The 24182-nt window shown below is 42.6% G+C and overlaps 1 protein-coding gene across 11 annotated transcripts in view; it reads right to left on the bottom strand.

Moving 5' to 3' along the window:
• Positions 1–24182, bottom strand: part of SEMA6A (semaphorin 6A) — a 113681-nt gene that overhangs the window by 86518 nt on the left and 2981 nt on the right. The gene's annotated exons all lie outside the window — the stretch shown is intronic.

The following is a 24182-nucleotide window of genomic DNA, read 5'->3' as shown; positions in this document are numbered from 1 at the left end:
GAGATACAGCCTTCCTTTTACTGGAAGTCAATGGACAGCTAATCTCTCAGGTTCTCATTACAAAGCATATGTTTTTAGCCTCCGAAGTGCTTTGGAGGCCCTTTCTCCAGAAATAATAAATAATGAATACAAAGTATGTATCTGTAGCCCTTATGTTCCATTTTATTTGCTATTTTTCTCTTGGTCTAATGACTGGGGGAGCACAGTTTACGATTGACTAAGACGCAAAAACCAAGTGGGAAGAATTTTTTTTTCTTTTCCAGAAGCACACACATAGAAGTTATGGTCCTTCTCAGGTCAAGGAATGTTGATGGGCCAGCAGTGTGTTATTGCAGCCTGGAAGGCCAACAGTACCCTCAGCTGCATCTAAATAGGGGTGCCCAGCAGGGACCAAGAATGGATTGCTCCCCTCTGCTCTGCTCTTGTGAGGCCCCATCTGCAGTACTGTGTCCAGGCCTGGGGTCCCCAGCACAGGAAGGATGCGGAGCTGTTGGAGTGGGTGCGGAAGAGGGTCACAAAGATGATCACGGGATTGGAGCACCTCTCCTATGAAGAAAGGCTGAGGAAGTTGGGCTTGTGTGGCTTGGAGAAGAAAAGCCTGTGGGTTGGCACTGTGGCCTTCCAGTACTTGAAAGGAGCTTACAAGCAGGAATGGGAGCAACTTCTTACGTGGTCTGATAGTGATAGGGTGAAGGGGAATGGCTTTAAACTAAAAGAGGGTGGGTTTAGATGTTAAGAAGAAATTCTTTACTTAGGGGGGCAATGAGGCACTGGCACAGCTGCCCAGAGAAGCTGTGGATGCCCCATCCCTGCATCCCGTTCAAGGCCAGGTTGGATGGTGCCCTGGGCAGCCTGAGCTGGTGGGGGCAGCCCTGCCTGTGGCAAGGGGGCTTGGAACTGGTTGACCACTAAGGTCCCTTCTAACATAATTCATTCTATGATTTCTGAGGAATCACAGCACAGTGACTACAGACCTCTTTGAGCCTAAGAGGCCTTCTATTTACTTGAAGTTTATAAAAAGTTGTGCAGATTAAACAAGGGGAAAGGCATACGCCGTCACCTTTTAGCAAAATGTTCTTTCAAAGGCAGTGAAGGTGATGACAGGTTTGACTAAGTGCCAGCTGCAAATGGCGCAGCTTTAAAGAGTGCAAGAGAGCGTGCTCGTTAGCTGTTTCTTCTTCTTCTTCTTCTTCTTCTTTTTTTTTTTTTTTTTTCTGGCCAGACCTGAGCAACTGTATCTTGGATACACTCCTTGTTAGAGTACTGAAACAACCCAGTCACCAGGGATTCCAACCAGACTGCCTTGGAGAACCCCCTGCCAACTGAATCCAGAGCACAAAAGTTGATCCAACTCTTCCAGTTTTTCTCATTCTGCATTTCATTTTCCCATTTGAGAATTTATCTTCAGTCAAAGGATTAACTCCACATTCACTTCCCCCTTTGTTCATCACTCAAATCGACAAAACAAACTGGGAGTTATTGAAGCATTGGAGTTAATATAAAAATGCTTAAGCCACTACAGGCTTTCCAGATGGAAAAGCAGTGTGTGCTGCTCTTAGACACACGCCCCATCTCTTCACCAGCACTTTTTCTGAGTTCCAGGCTTCAGAAGAGGAGAGAAAGCAGTCTTGACGTAGATGAGAGTGAGCAGAGGTGGGTCTGCACCAGAGGCAGCTCTGCCTGCTACCAGTTCAGAGGGCTGTGAGCACAGACCCTGCTGACAGGGAGCAATGATGGCGACCCAAAATGTTTCATCCTCTGATAAATCAACACTGCTCGGAGCAGGTGAGCAAGATCCTGGGATGAAGTGACAGTCAGGGGGAGTTTTGCCACTGACCTCACATGTGCAAGTATTTATCTCCCTGATGCTTATTCTCACTGGCACCAACAGGAAAGCACTCAAGTTTAGAGGTAAAGAACAGGAAAGCATGCCTTCTTTTAAGATAAAGATGCTTTTGGTGGTATTTCTGCCTTCTTTATACACAGGCTGTTACTTAACAACCTAAAATAAAGGAAAGGGACATGTCTGGAAGCTAAGACCTGTAAGTAACTGGTTCCTTAGTGTGCTTATTCTCAGGCACACACCATAACTAATACTTGATGTAGCTGCAAAGGCAGGAACCACCAAGAATGCAACTACCAAAATGGCTCTGCTCTGGTTTTGATATTAGCACATTCTGGCCAAAGTATTTTCAAATATACGGAATAATGAGCTCAAGTCTCTTCCTTCAATGCAAAAACTTTTTGGATGAATTAGTGGTCGTTGCCTTTGTCGTGGAAAAAAATGAGAAACAGCTGGAATTGGGATTCCAGATCACATCCTGGACCTCATCCATGTTTTTCTACCATTTGCAAAAATAATGCCTCATCTCTATTCCAGGCTCATCGTTTATGAAGTAAATATCTTTATTAATATAATGTGGGAACCAGCAAATACGAATTTCTCTGCTTTTTGGCTGTCTCCTAGATCTCTGATGTTGCTGGCTTTCCTCAAAGACTGACTATGCAACACATCAAGGAGCCTGTAGATCAGACCTCCGAGATGTTGTCACATGCTGGAAGACAAAGGCAAGCACACAACGTAACAAGAGGTAAAGAGACAGAAACTAAGCAAAAGAAGGAAGAATACAAAGGAGCAGGAACCACTGCAATCAAGATGTAGAAAGGAAGACAGCTACAATTACAGAGAAGAAAGAATAAAGGCTTTAAATGAGGATTCTTCAGAGGAAGAAGGGATTTTGTTGAAATGCGATGAAAATTAGGAGCTTGTCAGCACTGGGATCCATGGGAAAGTGAAGACAATTGAAGGAAGATGTGAATATGAAGTTTATACTTCAAATACTAATCTTCCAAAGCATGCAGAGTTCAGCTGAGGTAAGGCCATTTCAGAGTAAGATCACACATATAGGGTTCAATGTATTCTAATTAAACCCTGGCTGTGAGTCCTGTCTAAGTCCTGGAGAACAAGCAGATACAGAGAAACGAAGATATGAGAAGATGACAGGTACAGTGAAAAGCAGAGACCTAAGAAAGTGTGGTTTGGGAAAAATAAAAAATAAAAAAAAATCCAGATCTCTGACATCCTCATCTGTACTTAGTTTCTCCAAAATACTACCTGGTAGGAATAACATTTGGCATTGCTGGCAAATAGGAAAAAGTTTCTGCTGCAGTTTCAGCAAGAGACGGCATCCTACAAGGTTCCTGTGAAGATGATGAGGTCTGCTCTGGCTAATCAGCTCAACATCCTGTGTGCTACTACAGGAAACAACGAAAGCAACAAAAGTATTTCAAGGAAGGGCACAGGATATCCCACCTTCCTTGTTCCTGTTATTTACCAGTTTAGCTGAGGCGGTAAGATTGCAGGACACGCACTGGGCTGTTCCTTCACTTACAAACCTGCCTCCCACCCCAGTCCTGCCAGCAGCCATTTGTGAGTTCCGCTGTTTCCTTTCCAGCTGCCATTTGACATCCACACACACAAGCTGTTTGCTTCCCTTACTCCCTCCAGATCAAGGGAAAGCTCAAAAGCTTCCCGAGATCTTTTTCAGCCCTAAAACCACAAGAGCTCCCTGAACAAAAAAAAGCAGAAGCAATTTTTCTCAAATAACTGCTGTTGATGACACTGGTACAGGTAAAGCTAGTACAAACAGCAGCCTGATCACAGGATCATAAAATGACCTGGGTTGAAAAGGACCACAATGATCATCGAGTTTCAACCCCCCTGCTATGTGCAGGGTTGCCAACCACCAGACCAGGCTGCCCAGAGCCACATCCAGCCTGGCCTTGAATGCCTCCAGGGATGGGGCATCCACAACCTCCTTGGGCAATCTGTTCCAGTGTGTCACCACTCTCTGTGTGAAAAACTTCTTCCTAATATTCAACCTAAACCTCCTCTGTCTCAGTTTAAGACCATTCCCCCTTGTCCTATCACAAGCCACCCTCATAAACAGCCATTCCCCCTCATGTTTATATGCTCCCTTCAAGTACTGGAAGGCCGCAGTGAGGTCTCTCCAGAGCCTTCTCTTTTCCAGGCTAAACAAGCCCAGTTCCCTCAACCTTTCCTCATAGGAGAGGTGCTCCAGCCCTCTGATCACCTTAGTGGCCCTTCTCTGGACCTGCTCCAAGAGCTCCACGTCCTTCCTGTGCTGGGGGCCCCAGGCCTAGACATGGATGAGTTCTCACAAGAGCTGAGTAGATGGGGACCATCACCTGCCTCTCCCTGTTGGCCACCCCTATTTTAATGCAGCCCAGAACACAGTTGGCCTTCCGGGCTGCAAGCGCACACTGCTGCCTCATGTCCAGCTTCTCGTCCACCAGGGCCCCCAAGTCCTTCTTGGCAGGGTTGCTCACAAGGAGACCTTCTCCCAATTTGTATAAATACCTGGGATTGCCCCAACCCAAGTGCAGCACCCTCCACTTGGCCTTACTGAACCTCATCAGATTCACAGGAGCCCACTTCTCCACCCTGTCCAGGTCCCTCTGGATGGCTTCCCTTCCTTGCAACGTATTGACTGCACCGCTCAGCTTGGTGTCATCTGCAAACATGCTGAGGGTGCACTCAATGCCAACGTCTGTGTCATTGATGAAGATGTTGAAGAGCACAAATTATCCACCTTTCAAAGGCATACCAGACACAGACCTGTACAGCTGAGCTAATAAAGGACATTCTCTGAAAAAGAACCTTCTGATCTGTGTGCAGAGCTGCCAGGCTGTGTCCTTAACTACTGCTTCCCAAACCACCATGGTATGGGAAATAAAGAAAGGGAAGAAGCAGTGAGCAGCACATCTCTGTACCCTACTGATCTTCAGGCATAGCACAGCCAGCCCCTGGCTGCAACATGGATCTCACACACCTCTTCCTAGCACACACCAAGCTAGGCTCCTGTAACCAGGGGCTGCTCGGAATGCCACATGCAAGACTCCCACAGATTTCTGCCAGTCTTGGGGATATTACAGGCTACCGAAGGCAACTGGAACTATTTTGCATAGAGTCTAAAGTCAGCCTGTTGCTTTCTTTCCCCCTTCCTTTCAAATCATGAAAATTACAATATTGTTACTTTGCTACAGCAAAGAGCCTCAAAGAGCTACAAATTAGCTGTGTGAGAATACATTCAATAATAGCTACCAACCATTGTGATTTCTGCTAAGAAATTCATTCCAGCTAACTGACTTTATTTCAAAAAGTGTCCATACACAAGAATGGCAGGCTGCAAATGTGGTTTCTGTGTAATGTGAAGAAGTAGGACTTTTAAAATGACAAGTAATTATCACATACTGTGTTCTGTAAAGAAGAGACACTCCACTTAGCAGTGATTTAATGTATCTACTTTATCCGAAGGCTATATACTGTTTTTGAAAGAGGGAGCAAAATGTTAATTATCCCTAACATCCACAAGCCTGTCTGGTCCATTTGTGATCCTCACCAGAAAAATATTTCTGTTTGCAGTTTTTATACTCCTTTTCAGGCTGATCCAGAAGAACTCAGGTAAATGAGATAATTCCCTGCAGTATTCCATAGGAACACGACTACTGACTATTCCTGGTGACGAAATACGTGAAAACTTTACATACGTTGATGGATAAGGTAAAAAAATCAGTGAGTCTACACCAATCAAAGGAGCGTTTACGAAACCTGGCAGAGCTCTGTGCTAACAGAGCTGTAGTGCACTTGTACAAATCACTGGGAGCAAACTGATGAACTTCGGCATGCTGGGACATGACAACTCCTCCTGCCTGCACTCCAGTGCCTGCACACACAGGGCTAAAGGCGCTGTGCCTTGTCAGTTCGCTCTACAAGAGCGCCTAGTTGCTGTGGGCACAGAGCTGCTGCAAATCCATTTAACAGACAGTGAATGTATTGGCAGTGAATCTGCCGGACAAATCCCCGGCTCTTTAGCAGATTCTTTTTAATAGGGCCACTGTTAGATGTAGCGGTGACTGTACAGCCTACTCAGAGTGACCTTCCCTTCTCCTGTTTTTTGTTCTTGGTCAGCCCTGATTTAGCAGCTTTGGTTCCTACTTTCAAACATAATTGGACTGACATATAGACACAAGGTCTCAAGATTGTGCTGTCTTTTTCTTTTAAAAGGAAGAAAAGGGTTCACTGCAGATGATACTTCCCAGAGAGAGCCTGATTGCTGACGACAGCCTAAATTACTGCTCTTCACTTGCTCCACAAGTTGTAAAAAAGCCATTTCCCAAGAGTTGAGCTCTTCCCAAATTCCGTCTCACACTGCCCTAGCACTCCTGAGTTTTTAAAGTTGTTCCCAGACACCTCTCATATGGACACACTCCAGGTAACACACAGAAATGCAGATGCTTTCTTTCTCCTTACATTTTGCTTTTAAATAAAGTACCGAATGCTTGTATGCATTTTCCAACTTCTGCTTTAATAGCCACAGGACAAATTCTGCAGCGACCTTGCTTTCAAGCCCCTCAGCCTATGAATAAAGCTGTTTAAAACATGACTTAGATCCAGTAGCTGATTTGCAAGAAAACCCTCACAAAACAAGCCTGGCTCTGAAGTCACAGCGTCAGCTCCATGCTCTGTTTGCTCACAGGGAATGTCTCCTTGTTTATTCCGAGATGGCTGACAATGAATGAACAGTAACCAAAGTTTAAAAAGCCTTTATTTCTTTGCTCATTGCATCATCCTTTGTGTTGACAGCTGACAAAAACTGACATCTTTTCCAAGGTAACTTCAGAATCACCAGAAGATCACTTGCCAGTTTCTACAAGACACATTTATGCATTTACAGTAAAGTTTTCATATGTGCCAGTGCTGGTAGCTCCTGCAATTTTTATCTCAAGGCTGACGACATCGTTTTCCTTGATGCTCTGGCTCCAGTAATTGTGTTATTAAGTGAACTCCGAGCAGTAGGGGAACTTGGTGGTTCCTCTGAACACTTTACAAGTTTCCTGGTTTCAGTATATGGCAGACCTGGACAGTGGAATTTGGCAACATTGATCTCATAATACTTGGGACATCAGGAAAACTGCACTTGCCTGTTTTCATGTCTAGATGTTAGGAAAGATCGTACTTGACAGAGTCTTTCTGGAACAGCAGAAAGAGGATAATTGTTCAGATTACTCCTTTATTATTTTAATATTCCTCCCAACCCAAAAACAGCCAATCCCACAGCCTTCCTCCCCAATTCCAGAGGTCTACAGGGATTCTGGATAAACAACAGCTGCAAGATCTTCTTAAAGGGCAGGCTTGTGCTGCCTATCCTTGCAAGCAAAAGCAGAGATCAGTGGTCTGCCTTTCAGAAACTTGCTGCACCTTCAGTTGCCAGATTTCACCAAGAAGTCTTGAAAATTCAACAGTTCTGATAGTGGTGATACCTCCTTTAAACCTTCATATATACAAACAAAGCTAAACTGTAGGAGTAAAAACCCCTGGTGGAAGTAAAACATAAAAATCTCTTCATTTGTAATAGCGTAAAAATTATCACATGCATCTCTCACAAGACATTCCCTTTAGTCTTAAACTTTATTATTAAGCAAAATAACAGAAGTGATACCTTTGAACCCCTTCTACTACAAATACAGAATGGGCAACTAATATGACACCTCTTCAAATTCCTACAAGAAAAGGTATTCTTTTTTTGTGGGAGGACCTCATGGGACTAAGACAATGTATTTTGTCACTGGCCCCAAGCCATCTTGGTCTGTAACTGAAGAAAGCAGAAGGAAAACAACCTACAGTGCTTTCCCTGCCAGTCCAACTCTCCAATGTACGACATGTAAACAGGTCTCTGATAACTAATTCAGATTCCTCTTCTACATAATTCTACAAAGAAAACTTACTTTGTTCTATCTCTGTTTTACTTTACAAAGTCTAAATTAGTTCTCATACATGCTGACTGTTAATGAACTACCAAAAAAAAAAAAAAAAAACAACCAGAGAGCTCATCTTGCACAATGCATCTATCCCTCAACACCTTTCCCCAGAACAAATTTTCACATCTGAAGATTTTCATAATCTCTAACACTATCTGCTCCTAATGCCAATCTCTAAACCTGTAATTTTCTCATTTAGAAGACATGGATATAAGCATGCAACTGAAACAGACCTCCATCCTGATAGACACCCCAAATTCAACACTTGCAAGGAATGCATGGGGATCTACTCTCTCAAGTGTTAAATGATACAAAAAACTAAGCAGTCCTTCAGTATTTGGGCTTGAAATTAGCACTGTGAAGTAACTAGTGGGAGCCACTGAAGGTGACATCATGAAAAGTCCCTGAGAACTACCATGTTGCCAAAGTGCCATAGGGTTATCTCCACTTTTTATTTGCTATTTTGTTGACTTGATCCTGTTAAAGAGACAGAGTAGCAACAATGATTTTTTTTTTCATTCAATCTGCATAAAACATCCTCAAGAAACTTTTGCCCAGCAGCAGACCAAGGGCCGTATCCCAAACTGTCCAGACAACCGCAGTACTGGCATGACCATACTGGCCATTGAGACCAGAATTCCACCTACTGAGCTATCCACATCAACTACCGTCCAGAGAAGAGTCATGAACAGAAGCACTGCCAAATGCATGTGGCATTTCATGTTTAAACTAATTTCTGACTTCGTACAAATTTTTGCTTGCTTTCATGAATATCTATAATACTCTAGCAAGCTAACATCTGCCAACAGAGGTGGAAAGAAAGGACAAAACAGTAACTACCTAAAACTTCCAAGTCTCAACATGACTCAGCCTAGATTTTGTAGGTGTATTAATGCCTCCAGTTTTGATGCTTCTGAGTCACATAAAAAGGAGAGAAGCAGTCTGCTTCTCTTCAGAGGTATTAAAATCTCCTTCTCTGAGCACCACAAAGTACAGATGCTTGATAAGAAAGCAATGTGCACACACAAATCACCTGGCCATCAGCTCTTTACCCTACCAGGCGACAGGATTTGTTTTAAACTCATTGCTTACCTTAGAAAAAAAAAAAAAGTTTTACCCTGTAAGCGTGCATCTGAATAGAAAGTTCTTAATTTGATGGGTAAAAAGGCCACCTCCCTAGCTGAGCTGCTTTGATTTTGAGTTTTGTTGCTTTTTATTTTTTCCCCTATGAGAAAATGGCAGCTGCATGCAGCTGCTGATGAAGACTGAAATGGTTAAAGTAACCTCGAGGGAGAGTTAGGAAACAAAGAGTAGGTAAGGTGGCTATTTAAGTTGTGATTGCCAGTCATCATGGCAATGATGCCATATACAAAAGCATATACCTGGCATATATAAAAGCAATAACAAATGCCACAAAAGGACACCCTCACTTTTTTTTTTTTTTTCCCTCCTTTCTAAATAGCAAATATGGTCTTTGTTCAGCTTTCCTTTTTTAAATTATATTGCATTATTTGGCTTGGACGGAACAAAAGAGCATTTTAAAAACTTTATTTCAGTGTTGATAATGTATAACACAAACTCAGCAATTGCTTACCAAACCTCTTCCCTCAGGACCACCCTGAAACTCTAAACAAGTCAAAAGGGCCACAGTGAAAACCAAATATCAAAGGCACTGCCAACTTCGTATTTTATTTAATTAGAAGTCAAGCTCATTAGCAGAGCTGCATGGCAGCATACCATGCCTGCAGCACTTGCTCATGTCAGGAACTGCAGTGAAGGAGCCCACAGTCGCACATGCCAGAAGCTGCTTGGGGGAACTGGGAGTGCGGAGACCTGTCCTCCTAACCCAGCTGGAACGCTGCAGTGCGCTGCCCCAGCAAGTGAGATTTGGCACCTCCGGGGCAAAACCAAGCTGCAGAAACCACAGCACAGAGGACATCCCCACTCCTCAAACCAGAACTGCCTCCTGCAAAACCGCTCCTCATTGTCCAAAAGTTGCTTTCTTCTGCAGGGCACCGTGCTGCGAGTAATGCAGCTGAGTTGCAAGCCAAACCCCAGCACCAACAGAAAATACATGTGAAGCACGAGATGTGGTTTAATTCACAATGCAGCAACGGCAGCTTGGTTCAAGTGGTCGGACACCCAGCTGCATCATTAACAAGTAAGCTAGATCATAGCATGCTTTCAACACTCAGCAAGCAACACTCTCCTGATGCTCCCTGAACCGTAGACACTGACTGAACTAAAGGCAGCTCTATGAAGCCTATTCAACTACGAGCACATCTATCTGATTAATAACAGGACACTTGGGCAAATTTTAGCTTAAAATAAGGACAAAATCTTCATTTAAAGTAATTTGAGGATTCCTTCAGCTCTTTTCTTTAGAAAAAAATAAAACTGAAGGGGGAAGGGGCCTGGGGAGGCACAGCTGTTGCAAATCAAATTTATTTTAAAGATAATCTGAAACAGCATGTTGCGAAAGTTCTCAATCACAGCAGAATTAAATCATTTTTACAGAGCATTTATTTGAAGAAGTTCTGTACACAAACTTTGGATATGGCAGAAAGTATTTTTCCTCATGGTTGTGGTTTGGTTTCATTCCTAGAAACGGCTATAAAAATATTGCTCACTTGCATCAGGGTGTGTTATTTATGCTTGGTTTTAGTTTTAAGACCTGTGACAAATACCAGATCGCTCACGTCTACCACAAGGCAGGCAGGCAGCTATGCAGACTGCCCTGCTACTGCTGGCACACAGCACTCCTGGCTGGCTCCAGAGGTGCTACCACTGTGGTCTTCCAGGACCTGGGCTGGAGAACAGGCTTTGGGCTGCACACTCACCTGGGCACGTCAGGGCTTACAGTGTTGTGCCTTGAAGTGATGATGCTGGCCACGACGTCCTTACCTCACTGCCAAGCACAACCCCACACTTGTCATCTGCCCTAAGACAAGCCCTGCTCACTGCAGCGAGAGGCTCAGGTCCACCAGAGATAGCAAACAGTGCTCGGGACCTGCTGCCTGCAGAGCCACCAGCTTCAGAACGGGGTATGTTTTTTAAAAAGGCATAACACGACAAAAATCTCACTTTTAGGGAGCTTAACCTTTGTGCTGACCTAGGCTTCTGCCTCCCCGCTGGGGCTGCTGACTGTTTTCCCTAACAGCGCCAGGTGCAGCATTTTTTTATTTTTTTTAAAAAGAAGTTTTATTAGTTCAGTGGAAACTGGATGGAAGCCATGAACTTGTTTCACACAGCTGACCAGCCAGCTGCACAGGGTGATGCCAATGCCCTTCCCACAAGGCTGCTGCTGCCTAACCTCAACACTGGCCCGGCAGCAAGAAAACCACACAGCCTTTCAGCAACTCTCCTCGAAACGCACATATTGCAAAGCCTCCTTCTACCTCTTTACTAATTATAATTACTGCATACAGTCTCTTCCTCATAGAGGTGCCCATCACTAGAGACGCTTGACAATGATGGAAACCCTTTTTCTTTTCTCAACCAGCAGTGTGGGAGAGAAGTCAAGGAAATCATGAGATTTTCCAGTGCAAGGAATGGGCATGGGGACACAGGAGAGTCCCCTCTGGGCTTTATCCCCATCACCTACCAAAGTCTAAATGAAAGAACAAGAGATCAGGCAGAGAGACAAACAACGTCTCTTTCATCTCTGCTGTGCCATCCACTTTCTTCATTCTTAGCTTCGTATGTACCAGACTCTTATCACAAAGGCATCATTCCACTGCAAACTGTAGGTCTGTCATGAAGTAAAGCATTTCCATCCCTCTCCTCTGCTTTGCTACCCCCTACCCCTCTGTGCCAGTGCAGGCAAATGCCTGCAACTGTTCCTTTGGACTCTCAGTTTCTAGAAACCTCTTCGTTCATTAAAATATTTTGAGTGAAGCTTCAGTCCAAAAAACATGGTCAAGATAGCAATACCTTGACCACCTTTGCTGTTTTGCTATGGAAGAAAGAAAGAAATCAATTCTCTGGAAATTATTCATAGCTTTCTCACAGGTTCTCCCACAAGCTTTCAGAGCAGGCATTAACCTGACACACAAACTTTTCCAAGCATTATTAACACTTCAAAGACGCCACAAATATTGATGTGGATAAATTCTGTATTATTCATTCTCCTCCAACATATCCTTCAGCAGGACAACACAGCTTCCCATCCTTTAACCTGCTGAGTTAATGTAGAGAATAGCAGTGAGTTCTAGCAGATTTAATTTAAAGTGATAAAATGTAAGGATTTTTCTGCAGGTCAGGGAAACATCTTGTCCTTAGTTTTCCATTCAGTCTTGCTCGATCAGAAAAATGTTTAATGTTTTTGTATTTTAAACTACAGTACGAAGGTATGTGGAGCTCAAAGCAGAGAATGACAGTAGTGACTTTAAGATGCCCTATTGTTTTTTAAGCCACAGCCAAACTCAGTGTATGTGTTTCACACCCACTGATGTGAGTGGAAGTACTGCATCTGCTCCTAGGAAATCATAGGTTCCAACATGAGCGTGCTACGTTTTATGGAGTGTCCCATTTCTTTCTTAAAGAAGTAAGGTCTAGTTAGAATTCACCACCTTGTCATTCAGTGGCTCCTCTGTTTCTTCTGAACACCACAGTTACAGAAACCACCTTTTCTTATTCTCTGAATTTGTGAGCCCCTCTCACCTTGCGCTGGTCCCACTGAAAGCCCAGTCTCCCTTCCAGCACACATTCTCCCTGTTTCCCAGGCTATTCAGTGTCTACTGAGATGAGTTTGGGACACACGCCAACAAAGTCTATGGTGCACAGTGGGAAAAACTGGTTGCTTTCAGTCTTCTTAAAGAAGTGAGACCTAGTCAGATGAGACCAAGTAGCTGGGAGCCTTCTTTATGCACACATCTCCTTTTTTTCCATATACAATGCCAACTGCTTGACAACAGCTTTCTACCCAATGCTTTGTCTGAAATGACCGCAGGCTTACAGATCTACTACTGAAACACAGATTAAGGACAAGAGGTGTGAATGTGGCTGAGAAGCAAGAAGTTTTCTCTAAATCATCTGTCCATACAGCAACCGTAGCATGTGGATGCTAATACAACACCTTTCCTAACTGGTCTTCCACCATAGGCAACCCAATTCTGCAATCACTGGAGCAGCTCCAGGAGTCTGGTTAGCAAAGCAGATTCAGTAGAAGCACGAGGGTAAAGACAGAAGGCAAGTCAACAGCCCCCAAATTGGCATGAGCGTAGGCAACTTGACAGCCAGCTGCACCCTTCTGCTGATTTTTGTGTGTGTGTGTGTGTGTGTGTGTGTGTGTGTGTGTGTGGATCTCCAGAGATCAGCAGGAGTGGGAGCAGAATTACTTCAAAACATGCAAAACTCCCTCTGAGGATATCCTGCTTTGAAGTCGAACAAAACACAGCAAAACAAAACAAAAACCACATCTAATTCCCTTCAGATTCTATTTGTTAAGACTTGAGAGCTTAGGATTGAGTCCATAATGCCAGAATTCACTGCAAGATGGCTAGAAATCCCTTCTGCAATGTATATTCTACCTGCTCTGGATCCACAGTATCACTATTTTTAAGAAGATGAAGGCTGAAAGATGCAGCACCTCAGCAACACACAAATGAAAGGGCTTGAAGCAAGCACTGAATCCACATTGGACCGACCTGAGCTAAATTCCAAGTGTGCATCTACTCTCAAGAAGGTAAAAAAAATTGACTGGAAAATTTAAATGGCCTTAGGTAAGTCTGGTCCACATATTTCTATCTGATCCCTAAAAATAAAGAATTACATGAATTACTACTTCTTCTAAACACTGGCACAGCATGAAGTTGCTGCAGTTTGTTCTCCATCTTGCGAAGACTTTTTATATATTTCTAAGTTCTGGAGGCTCTTTAAACATGAGAGTATATAAAGACTCTTTTAAGCAGCATCAAATATACTTCACACGAGTAAGGGGAAGTGTGAGGACTACTGCCAGAAACTATTTAACAGCTTGGAGCAAATTCTACCCTCTTGTTTGAGCAGGAGAAAGAAAAAAAATACAGCTTGAAGGAGATGGAATCTCTTTCTATCTTTCCTTCTCTAAAAGATAGAGCTAATTTGTCTTAACACAACCTGTACTTTCAGCCATCTTTCCCCAGGGCTGTTAAAAAGCTAAGCAGGGGAAGGACAATGTAGACCAGGTAAATGCTAAGCTGGGACAATGTGTTGCTAATATTCTCAGTCATGGTTTCTGCTCAGCACAAACTGTATTATTTTACATTGAACTGGTTGCACTTGTCTAGTTTATGTTATCTGTCCTGTAGATCTGACCAGAACTGTGCAACCACTGAAACAAAACATTAATTTTTTTTTTTTTTCTGTAAAAGCAGAGCTAAGACATGAAAAATATGAAAGAACCTTGTTAGCAACTCCTTGTGTAGGCAGCATGCCTTGCTTTAATCAAATGCATTATGGCCTTTTCCCACTGATGAGAAATGACTCCTCGGGCTTTTCTGCACATCACTTTGGATAACCCACTTTCAAACACCTTTGTGTCTGCATTAGAAAGCTAAAAACTATACAGCTTCTTATGCTGTAAACAGCAAGAAACCATACACACAAAAATACAGCGCCTTTGAAGAGAGTGGCTTGTGTCCATCACTTCCTGTTATTGCTCAGTGTTTTTCACTACGCCAGATATCATCTGGTTGCCTAAGTGTCTGCACTGAGATTTTAAAACACAAGAGGGCAGGGTACATGCAAAGGAAAAAGCAGAGTGTAGACTCCTATTAGTTTTCACAATGAAACAGCCCAGCTGAACAAGCTGCAGGAAAGCTTTAAAAGACAAGCAATGCCCTCTTTCAGCACAAAGGCATGCAACCAAGCCCGGATTCTGTTTCTTCTGACTCTATGCTATTAGTTAGCTTTGCCCCTGGATTTAGAAACGGTGTCAAAAGTTGAAAGGCCATTTTCTCTTGAGAACTGCAGCAATTTCTAAGGCTGCTGTACAACAGCGAGAACAGTTTTTCAGTATTTCAAACATATAATCTAAGGAAAACACGGCTAAGTAAATGCCACATGCTTCAATCCTTAAGACCCATCCCTCTTTGTGTAAATGGATTTTTGTTCGATCTTACACAGGACTGTATTATTTTAAATGCAGACAGTTGTTACAGCAGGCTAACACAAGCGGTTGTCTGGGAAGCACAGCTGTGGAGCAGCAGGACAGCCTGGCGACGGCGAGGCTCTCTGCTTCTGAAAAAAATCTCCAGCAGCAGATTCTATAAAGTTACAATATAGGTACCATTACACAGCAGAACAAGGCCTTATTGACATTTTGATATTAACACGAACATGAGTCCACTTCCCCCCCCCACCCAAGACTTTAAATTTCAGAAATTAACAGCAGCTGCTGAAGTCAGCAGGAGTTATGCCACTCTTAGGATGAGTTGGAGCACAGCCTTTCCAGACAAGCCCCATGCCTAGTGAAATAAATACAGACGGTGTCTGAAGCAAAACTGTACCCTCATTCTCCTGTGTGATGCAGACAGCTCAAAAGTTACGTCCTGCTAAGGCATTTCTTTGTACCCAACCTGTCCATGCTTTCTTACATGAGTAATGCAATTGGTTCTGATGACAAAACAACATAAAGCTTACAGAGGGAATCTAAATATTCAGATTTTGGGAGCGTGGCACAAAGGAGGAGATCAGGATTTGTCCTCCTAAAAAACCCCCAGAGGTGCGAACATGCGTGTAGATTTTGAAGAGTTCTTTAAGTTCTTTCACTGTGACAACAGTGGATACTTTCATCTGTTTTGAATGAAACTTGATTGCTGAACTTCTATGGGAGAAAAGAATCCGAAGAACTGATTTGCTATTGAAAGTAAATGAATGCAAGCACCCTTACAGACCTCTTTACCTCGCACTGACACAGAACAGCCCACATCTTCCACCCTTCTGCACACCGCCAGCACTTATTGCAGCAACCAGTTACCAGGAGGGCCAGGCTGAGCTGCTTCTCTCACCAGGAGCCCTGGAGGTGGGAGTGAATGGCGATGCTGGAAGCTGATGTCGCCTCTGGGATTTCAGCTACAGGAGAGAGCTTACGACATCAACACAAATATGCACAAATGAAAACAGTCAGTAAAACACCCAAAAAGTGAGCTGAAAAAAAACCAACACCCAAACAGTGAGCTCTTGTGAGGCCCCATCTGCAGTACTGCATCCAGACATGGGGCCTCCAGCACAGGAAGGACATGGAGCATTTGGAGCAGGTCCAGAGGAGGGCCACTAAGGTGATCAGAGGGCTGGAGCACCTCTCCTATGAGGAAAGGTTGAGGGAACTGGGCTTGTTTAACTTGGAGAAGAGAAGGCTCTGGGGAGACCTCATTGTGGCCTTCCAGTACTTGAAAGGAGCATACAAACATGAGGGGTAACAGCTGTGATAGGACAAGGGGGAACGGTCTCAAACTGAGACAGGGCAGGTTTAGGTTGAATATTAGGAGGAAGTTTTTCCACCCAGAGAGTGGTGACACACTGGAACAGATTGCCCAAGGAGGTTGTGGATGCCCCATCCCTGGAGGCATTCAAGGCCAGGCTGGATGTGGCTCTGGGCAGCCTGGTCTGGTGGTTGGTGACCCTGCACATGGCAGGGAGATTGAAACTCGATGATCATTGTAGTCCTTTTCAACCCAGGTCATTCTATGATTCATTCTATGATTCTATGAAAAGACCATAAAACTTGTGTGTCTGGGAATTTACTCCATCAGACAATGCTTTTTATTGTAGAGTTTTTTTCCCCCCCTCTGTAGATACTTTAATACTGTTGTACAGCACACTCAGGAAAACATCGTGACAAATCAAAACTGCATTATTCTCACAGTCAGCAGGCCTTCACCTCACACCTTCAGGCTATTAGCTCCAGGTTGGCTGTATATGCTTTTTGGACTACTCACGCTGTTGAACAGGAACAGGATTTGTTTTATTTATTTATTTTTAACCTTGGGAAAGGAAGCGCTCTGGCAGTATCTCTGGGTCTTACGCTTTGAACAGGATAAAGCAAAAAAGACGACACCACCCTACAACACACACGTCTCGTGACGGAATTAATCAGCCTATCTGAACATGCTGAACTTCCCTACAACAAAATTAAAAGGAAACACCTTGCAGATAAAAATGAAAAAAAGCCTAGTTGCTCATGCAAAAAATCTTTCCTCTTCCCACGATGGGTCTTTAAGGATTCAGTTCTTGAGTTCTTTGTAAAGAAAGACACATTACTATTCAAATTCAACAGCAATTTTACCAGGTGAGACAAAAAGCACCCCGAAGAAGCATTAGAAAAATGTTTGTCCTCTTCCTTCTCTGTAAAACCCAAAACTAACTGCTCTCCTATCCGCTCCCTCTTCAAGCAGAAAATTTTATGTCTGAAGTGTTTCTATAAAGGAATACCTTACTGGTTGGACACACAACATGATCTTAAAATCATGTTACATAATCGCCTCCCTATAACAGATGACAGTGAATTTTAAAAATCATTTTTAACTTAGGCCATTTCTCACTGTTTGTTAAGATCACAGAACCATAGAATGGCCTGGGTTGAAAAGGACCACAGTGATCATTCAGTTTCAACCCCCTTGCTATGTGCAGGGTCGCCAGCCACCAGACCAGGCTGCCCAGATCAATAAGGTGCAACTGCAAAAGCTGAGGGCTTGTAAATAACAAGCACAATTATTCAGAAGTAGAATGAGTTGAACCCTACTGGAAGTTTATACACATAGCACCAAATCCGGTTCATTAAAAAAAAAAAAAATAAGAAGTTGATTTTGATACATTATAACCTTCTTTAACTAGAGAGCTATGATGAAAAGCCATTACTATAAAGACTATGACCCAAGGTCCAGGATAGTAGTTAAACAGCCCATGTTCCTCTCTGTATAGTAAAAAAGGCATTTTGAATCAAATACCAGGAGGCATTTAGTCATGCTCCTGGAGTTAAGTACTGCTAAAGACATATGACCCTGTGGGACTCAATCTGTGCACTGCCTTCAGACGACGGGCACTGGGCAGCTCAGTGGCTGCGCTGGGGAGGATCTCCCTCTATCTTGTCCCTTCACTACTATCCTGCCCAAATCAAGCTTTAGCCTTCCAGAAATACTTAGACACTGAGATGCAACTCAACACATGCAAGATTTCCAAAACAGACTCAAAAGAATTGCTAAAAAAGGAGACAAATAGAACACTTTTCCAATACTAATCATCTTATTTTTTGATGGGATCAGTATACCGGTGCTTGGAGATGTGAAACACTTATGGCCAACCATAAATAAAACTGATATGGCTATGCTGGACTGTGAGTAGAGTAAGGGTTTGCTGCTGAGGCATTCAGTAGAATTTCTTCCTTACTCTTACTGTACTGTAGAGGCTGAGCCTCTACGCTGAGAACACAATTACTTACCATTCATATCTCAATATTTCAGGGGCAAAAAAAAACAAAACAAAACAAAAAAAACCAAGCAATACTCTCAGAGGGTATTGATTCACTGGGACAGGTTGCCCAAGGAGGTTGTAGATGCCCCATCTCTGGAGGCATTCAAGGCCAGGCTGGATGTGGCTCTGGGCAGCCTGGTCTGGTGGTTGATGACCCTGCACATAGCAGGGGGTTGAAACTCGATGATCATTGTGGCCCTTTTCAACCCAGGCCATTCTATGATTCTATGAAAAAATCTTCAATATTAATAAGCCTACAACGGTACATTACAGATCCGCTTAAATTCATTTCTATACAGACTGATCCTATGCCTAATCTGAAACTAGATGAAGTGTAATAAACCTTGAGGGAAAAAAAGACAAAAAAGTAAAAATTAAAAAAATCCCAGCAACTGCATTTGTACCTCTACGGCTTTTGATCTCAATGTTTCTCAGTACTCAGAATTTTCTAGGCAATCACAAGCGCCCTTCTAAAAGCAACTACAAAATGCCCACAGCATATTATTTTGCCCTATCAGACTGTCAGTCTGCTAGATACGTATCCATTTCGGGTTTAACAGGAAAAAAATGTGGGATTCATTTTGTGTAAAATATGCATACACAACAGAGTATGCAAAAGCCAGACTGCAGAAGAGAAACTACGTGAGAGTTCAAAGCTGGAAATACAGATTTTCTGTACATCCACCACCAAACTTTGTCATCACTAAAATTCATGCGAAAGTTTTGGACTTCAAAGTCGTTCAGCTGGTAGGAGTCCTGAGGGTGGATTACAAATAATAGGCACATGTTTTCAATCTGCTTGTTGATCTCACTTGAAAAATTGACAAGACTGGGTAGTAAAGTCCCAGAATGAGGCATTAAAACTCGTCTTTGAAGGCAAACTAACCATTTGAAAGTTTTAAAAGTGGCTAATTTTCAAGATTAGTTCAAATTATACTGTATTCTTTAAGTTAAACTGCACAGCTTTTAAGATGATTCTTTATTTGATGAGAAATTTTAAGGCTTTTCTTGTGAACAGAAAATATCTATCAGGCTTATCTATGCAAGAAGCAAATAGTTTCATTAAAACTAGAGGGAAATCACTTAATGGTGGAGATATTATCATGTAAAACAGAATAGAAATGGATTTGAGGTACCTACTCACACACATGCCTCGTGGAGGTGATGATTTTCTTTTTTTCTTTTTTTCTTTTTTTTGCTCAATGGGAAAAGAAAAAGGTCTCTGATTTCCTTGTGAACAACGTTTGCATTTTCATACTATCTGCAGCCAACCACAACTGCTAACGATTAGCACAGGATGAAAAGTCACGGTCTTCCAGCTACTTTCTTGCTAGATTAATCCTTGCTATTTACTACTTTACCACTTTTCTCATTTGTCAGAAAAAGCCATTCCCAACTACTAACAGCTCTGTGTTTCTGAAAATATGCGTGCTTTAGAGCTGAATTTGCAGACAGATACCGAAACGTAATTAAAAAAATATTGCCAATGTCAACACAGAGCTGAAAGAACACCAGCTCTGACAGAAGTTTATTTCCCCTTTGCTACTTCGTAATTCAAGCTGTTCTCAAGCTAACAAAAGCGTACTCATTATCATTTTATTAAATTTAAGGTAACAATGGAAACAATACACATTAACTCAGTCTCAAACATGATGTCATGTTTTATGAAGATAGGTTAAAAGAGAATGTAGAACAAATTACCTTGACTGCTTCAGAAGCCCTAAATCCCTTAATTTACCCAACCATTTATCAGCAGAACTAATCAAAAGCCTTTCTTGCTCTCGCAGGGCATGAAGGTAGCCATTAAGTCTCTGAAGTGCATGATTTTACCAGCAAGACAAAACAGAAAGCAAATCTTGGGAGTAAGTATCAGCTGGATGTTCACATAACAAGGTCCAGAGAGACGTATCCAGAAGTTTCCTCTTTTAATCCAACTCTGAATAATGCTGGACGCTGTTCTCTGTTCCTTCAGAGCTCTACCACTGCCAAAATAACTGCAAGGCTTGCAAGTCCAAGTATATCTCAAGCCTTTCCCAAGGCACCCCAACACTATCTGAGGCACTGAAGCTATGGCAACTGAATAAGAAAGCAGCTTCCATGATTAATAGATGAAGATCCCAGCGACAGTGCCTAGCTGGGCCATATTTCAGGAATGTGAAAGGAATTAGCATAAAATCCATCACATTCTACCCATAAAAAGTAGATTTCAAAAGGCATCAACAAAACCACATCATTTTTCTTCTAAGAGAAAATATTCGACGGAACTATAAACTGTTCAAATTCTCATTAACATCTCAATGAACGGCTGCCCCGAGTACAAGCAATGGATAAACGTCCACCAGCAACAGTGAAGGAACCAACACAGCGCATTTCCAGTCAGACCATCAAAGCCATACGTAAAAACACCCAACGTATAGAACGTATAAAACACCTGAGTGAAGGTGAGCAGACGGAGATCAAGAAGAAATAACATTCGCCGCAGTCAGGAATACATTTGGACACAGTTCTTCCCATTGTGTTGGGGATTCACAGAAGAGCATACTTTTTCCATCTGCTGAACCGGAACCCCCTACTACATCTATTACGTTATCTATGCATTTTCATTACTAGAAGGCCCCATGAGTCTGTCAGGGTCATGGCAAAATTGATGAGAGGTTAGGAATACCTTTTTTAGAAGCAGATAATCAAACTCCCACTATTATCTCCAGAAAAAAAATATCACTATTATACTCCCCATCCACTAGACAGTCTCAGATTAAGGCGAAATGATGTAATAAGAACATTCCTTATCTCCAATTGCCTCAACATTAAGTTTCCACAAAAGGCTACAGAGATGAGAGAAGTAGAGGAACATGTTTTTTGCCCTTATCATTAAGGGTACAGCCCTGCAGCCAAGGCATGTCTTCACCCAGGGAGCAAGGGAGACAAGGAGCCAAAGGCTTCCCAATGGGAGGACAGTGCACACGCAGTGCTGGGCACCTGCCCTGGAGGTGCTTACCTTCAGTGTGCCATGGATGGCATAAAAGAGTGCTTCTGTGTGAAGTTCCTCATTAGCAATTCGCAGTGGTTAAAAAAAAAAAAAAAGCACAGGGTAGTCCACAACATACAAATTTCAAGTATCTGTTATAAATACTGTATACAGAAATGCCTATTATTAACAATACTCTTAAAGAAAAGGTCATCACGGAACGCAGCGAATTACCATATGTCTTCACTCCAGAGATACAGCAACTGGCAGTTCTGCTAATAGCTGGTTTATCTTCATTTTACATCTCCGTTTCAGCCAATACAGAAACACTTTGGGGACTGGGGGAAGACTCTTTCCAGGCAGAAATGGCTCTGTGTTCACACAGAGTATCACACACCCCTTCTTCTTACTGATAAATAACGACAGTTCCATACGGGGAAAGAGTTAACTAACAGGAGCATTTTTGCAAGTGAATTATGAGATAACTCATGGTGGATTTTTTTTTTTACTGATTTTCTTCTTCATTTTTAGAAGCTAGTTTGTAAAAGGTGACTTTTTTTTTTTTTCTTCTTTAGCTACAGTGGACCTAAACTTTATATTTCACAGGACATAAATCTGGCAGCTTCATTTACATTCTTCTGGCTCATGAAAGCTGAGAATATGATCAATTTATGGAGGGTGGCATAGAACTCCAATCCCCTTTCCTATTTCCTGTGCCCCCACCATTAACTGGCAGCAGCTTTAATAAGCCTGAAGTGACAAAAATAGCAAATACAGCTATGCATGTCTTTTAATAAACCATTTCCCAGGCTTTCTGAATATCTTGATGCTATATGATATTCCACTTTATTTTTTCCAGTTCCCACATCACTGCAAATTTTGAATCTTTTCCTATCCAGTTGCTAAAACAGGAGCAGCAAGTGGGCACCTCGGGAACTCCAGAGAACATGCAGGACATGCAATATGTATAATTACAACACAGTAGGTGGCACTCTTCCCTATAAATCCTAAAGCAGTGCCTGAGCCGTGCTGCCATACTTGTCATGTTGTAGGCAAGACCCAAACTCAGAGACTCGTTTTCTGAGACCAGTTAAACAACCCTTAAAGCTGAATGTTAACGTTTATACAGTGATTCCCATGGCTTCATTCTCTCATAAGACAGCACACAGAGGAAATAAAGACCCTGGGCTGTTTGGTTTGCACTTCAACTGGGACTTGCACTTCTGCCTTTGCAGACCCTGTCCAAGCTGTTCCTTACTCAACAGACGGATGCGACAGGCTCAAAATGAACACATTCAGATGTAGAGGCTTTATATTCAGGCCTGAGTTTTCTCCCAGCTGCTTATTTTTTGTCACCAAACCCTGTTTCTGGTTGCTCTGTGTTGCAGAACCTGACACCACTGCTGGCTGTCTCTTATTACCTACCACCCTACTCCTCACTCACCTCAGGGTGGTCTGATGCACAGAATTAGCGGTGCAGAAGAAAGCACTGCCTACTCCTCTCTTTTTTTTTCCTGTTTTCCTACCGAGGGAAGGCTTGCCACAGTCTGCTGTAGGTCTGTGTTGGATGCTGCTTGCTTCAGAAGATGTGGACTTAAGTCTGTCTGAATGTTGAAGGTTGATCCACAGCAAAGGGACTCAGACCACAGTTTCAGGTCCTCACCAAGCATAGACTCCTACCGGAAAGCAGGGGGAACCACACAATAGAAAAGCGACCCTATTTGAGTAATATTTCAGCAACTGCCTTTAGTTTCATCCAATTACTCCAACAAGCACAGCAGAGCAGAGCTGGGCAAGCAAGACTGGAAAGGACAAGGGCTAAAGATTTACCTCCTTAATAATTGAATAGTAGGAGGTAAAATAATGCAGCATCTGTATCAAATTAAGACAGTGAAAACTTCTGTTCTAGTACAGCTCAACTTTACTCCAGCATGTGCTGTGCCTAAGAGAATAGAGTTTTACTTAGCAGAATTTACCCCGTTGTTTCTTTTCAGCACTCCGGTATAGTGCATGGGAATCAGATACAAAGCGTTTGACCGGGAAGTGTAACAATGCGTCCTTGCAAACAAGTTGGATGCAAGACATATATTAGCTCAGGTCAATTTAATCCGAAAACATTTTATGTCTCTCCTGCTGCAAACCATGTGAACTCTTTTCATGCGTATTTATGTATGGCTCTTCAAAACAAGATGACAAGCTTCCCCTTCCCTTCACAAAACACGCACAAGCAAGTTCACAATAACCTACTTCCTTTTTAATGCAAACAGTTCTATTCTGGATTTAACACAGGTCATTAATCTGATCTTTCTGCTTTTCTTTTTTCTCTCTCTCTCTCTCTTTTTCCCCCCCCCCCTAAAGAGAAAATGAGCAAGGACAACTCCTTCTCCCAAACCCGACCTACCTCCTTCCTCACTCTGAACGGCGATAACTGCATGCCTTAATTTGCAAACATTACAAGGGGACTATGGTTGATATTCACTTCCATCCTCAAGCAGCTGGAGATGTTAGGTCAACATATTTCTTGCAGACATTACCATCCAACCATTTATTTTATTTTATTTTTTTGTTCAAGAATGACAAGTTTATCTCATAAGGCTGGTTTTGCCACGGGAAGTCAGAATAACAGTTTTGATGTAGCCTAATTCAGAATACACAGAACATCTGTGGCCATATGATTCGTTTTCCTTTTAAGTACTCATCCACGCTTCAAGCACTTGATTCCCACTACAGGAAAAGCAAACAGTGCAATTATACTTTATGGTATTAATTGCTATTTTAAAATTCATTTTGCATTCAGGCAGAAACTTCATCTGGGCATTCCGCTCCTGAGATAAACTTACTTGAAAGCCAGAGATGTTATTCAGTGAAGAGTGGGAGAGAACCAAGATCAACATTTTTATGCATAGGAAATTGTTGGGCT

This window comes from Gallus gallus, chromosome Z (genome assembly GCF_016699485.2).
Source record: "Gallus gallus isolate bGalGal1 chromosome Z, bGalGal1.mat.broiler.GRCg7b, whole genome shotgun sequence".
Taxonomy (NCBI): Eukaryota; Metazoa; Chordata; class Aves; order Galliformes; family Phasianidae; genus Gallus; species Gallus gallus.
This window is presented reverse-complemented; position numbering and strand designations above follow the sequence as displayed.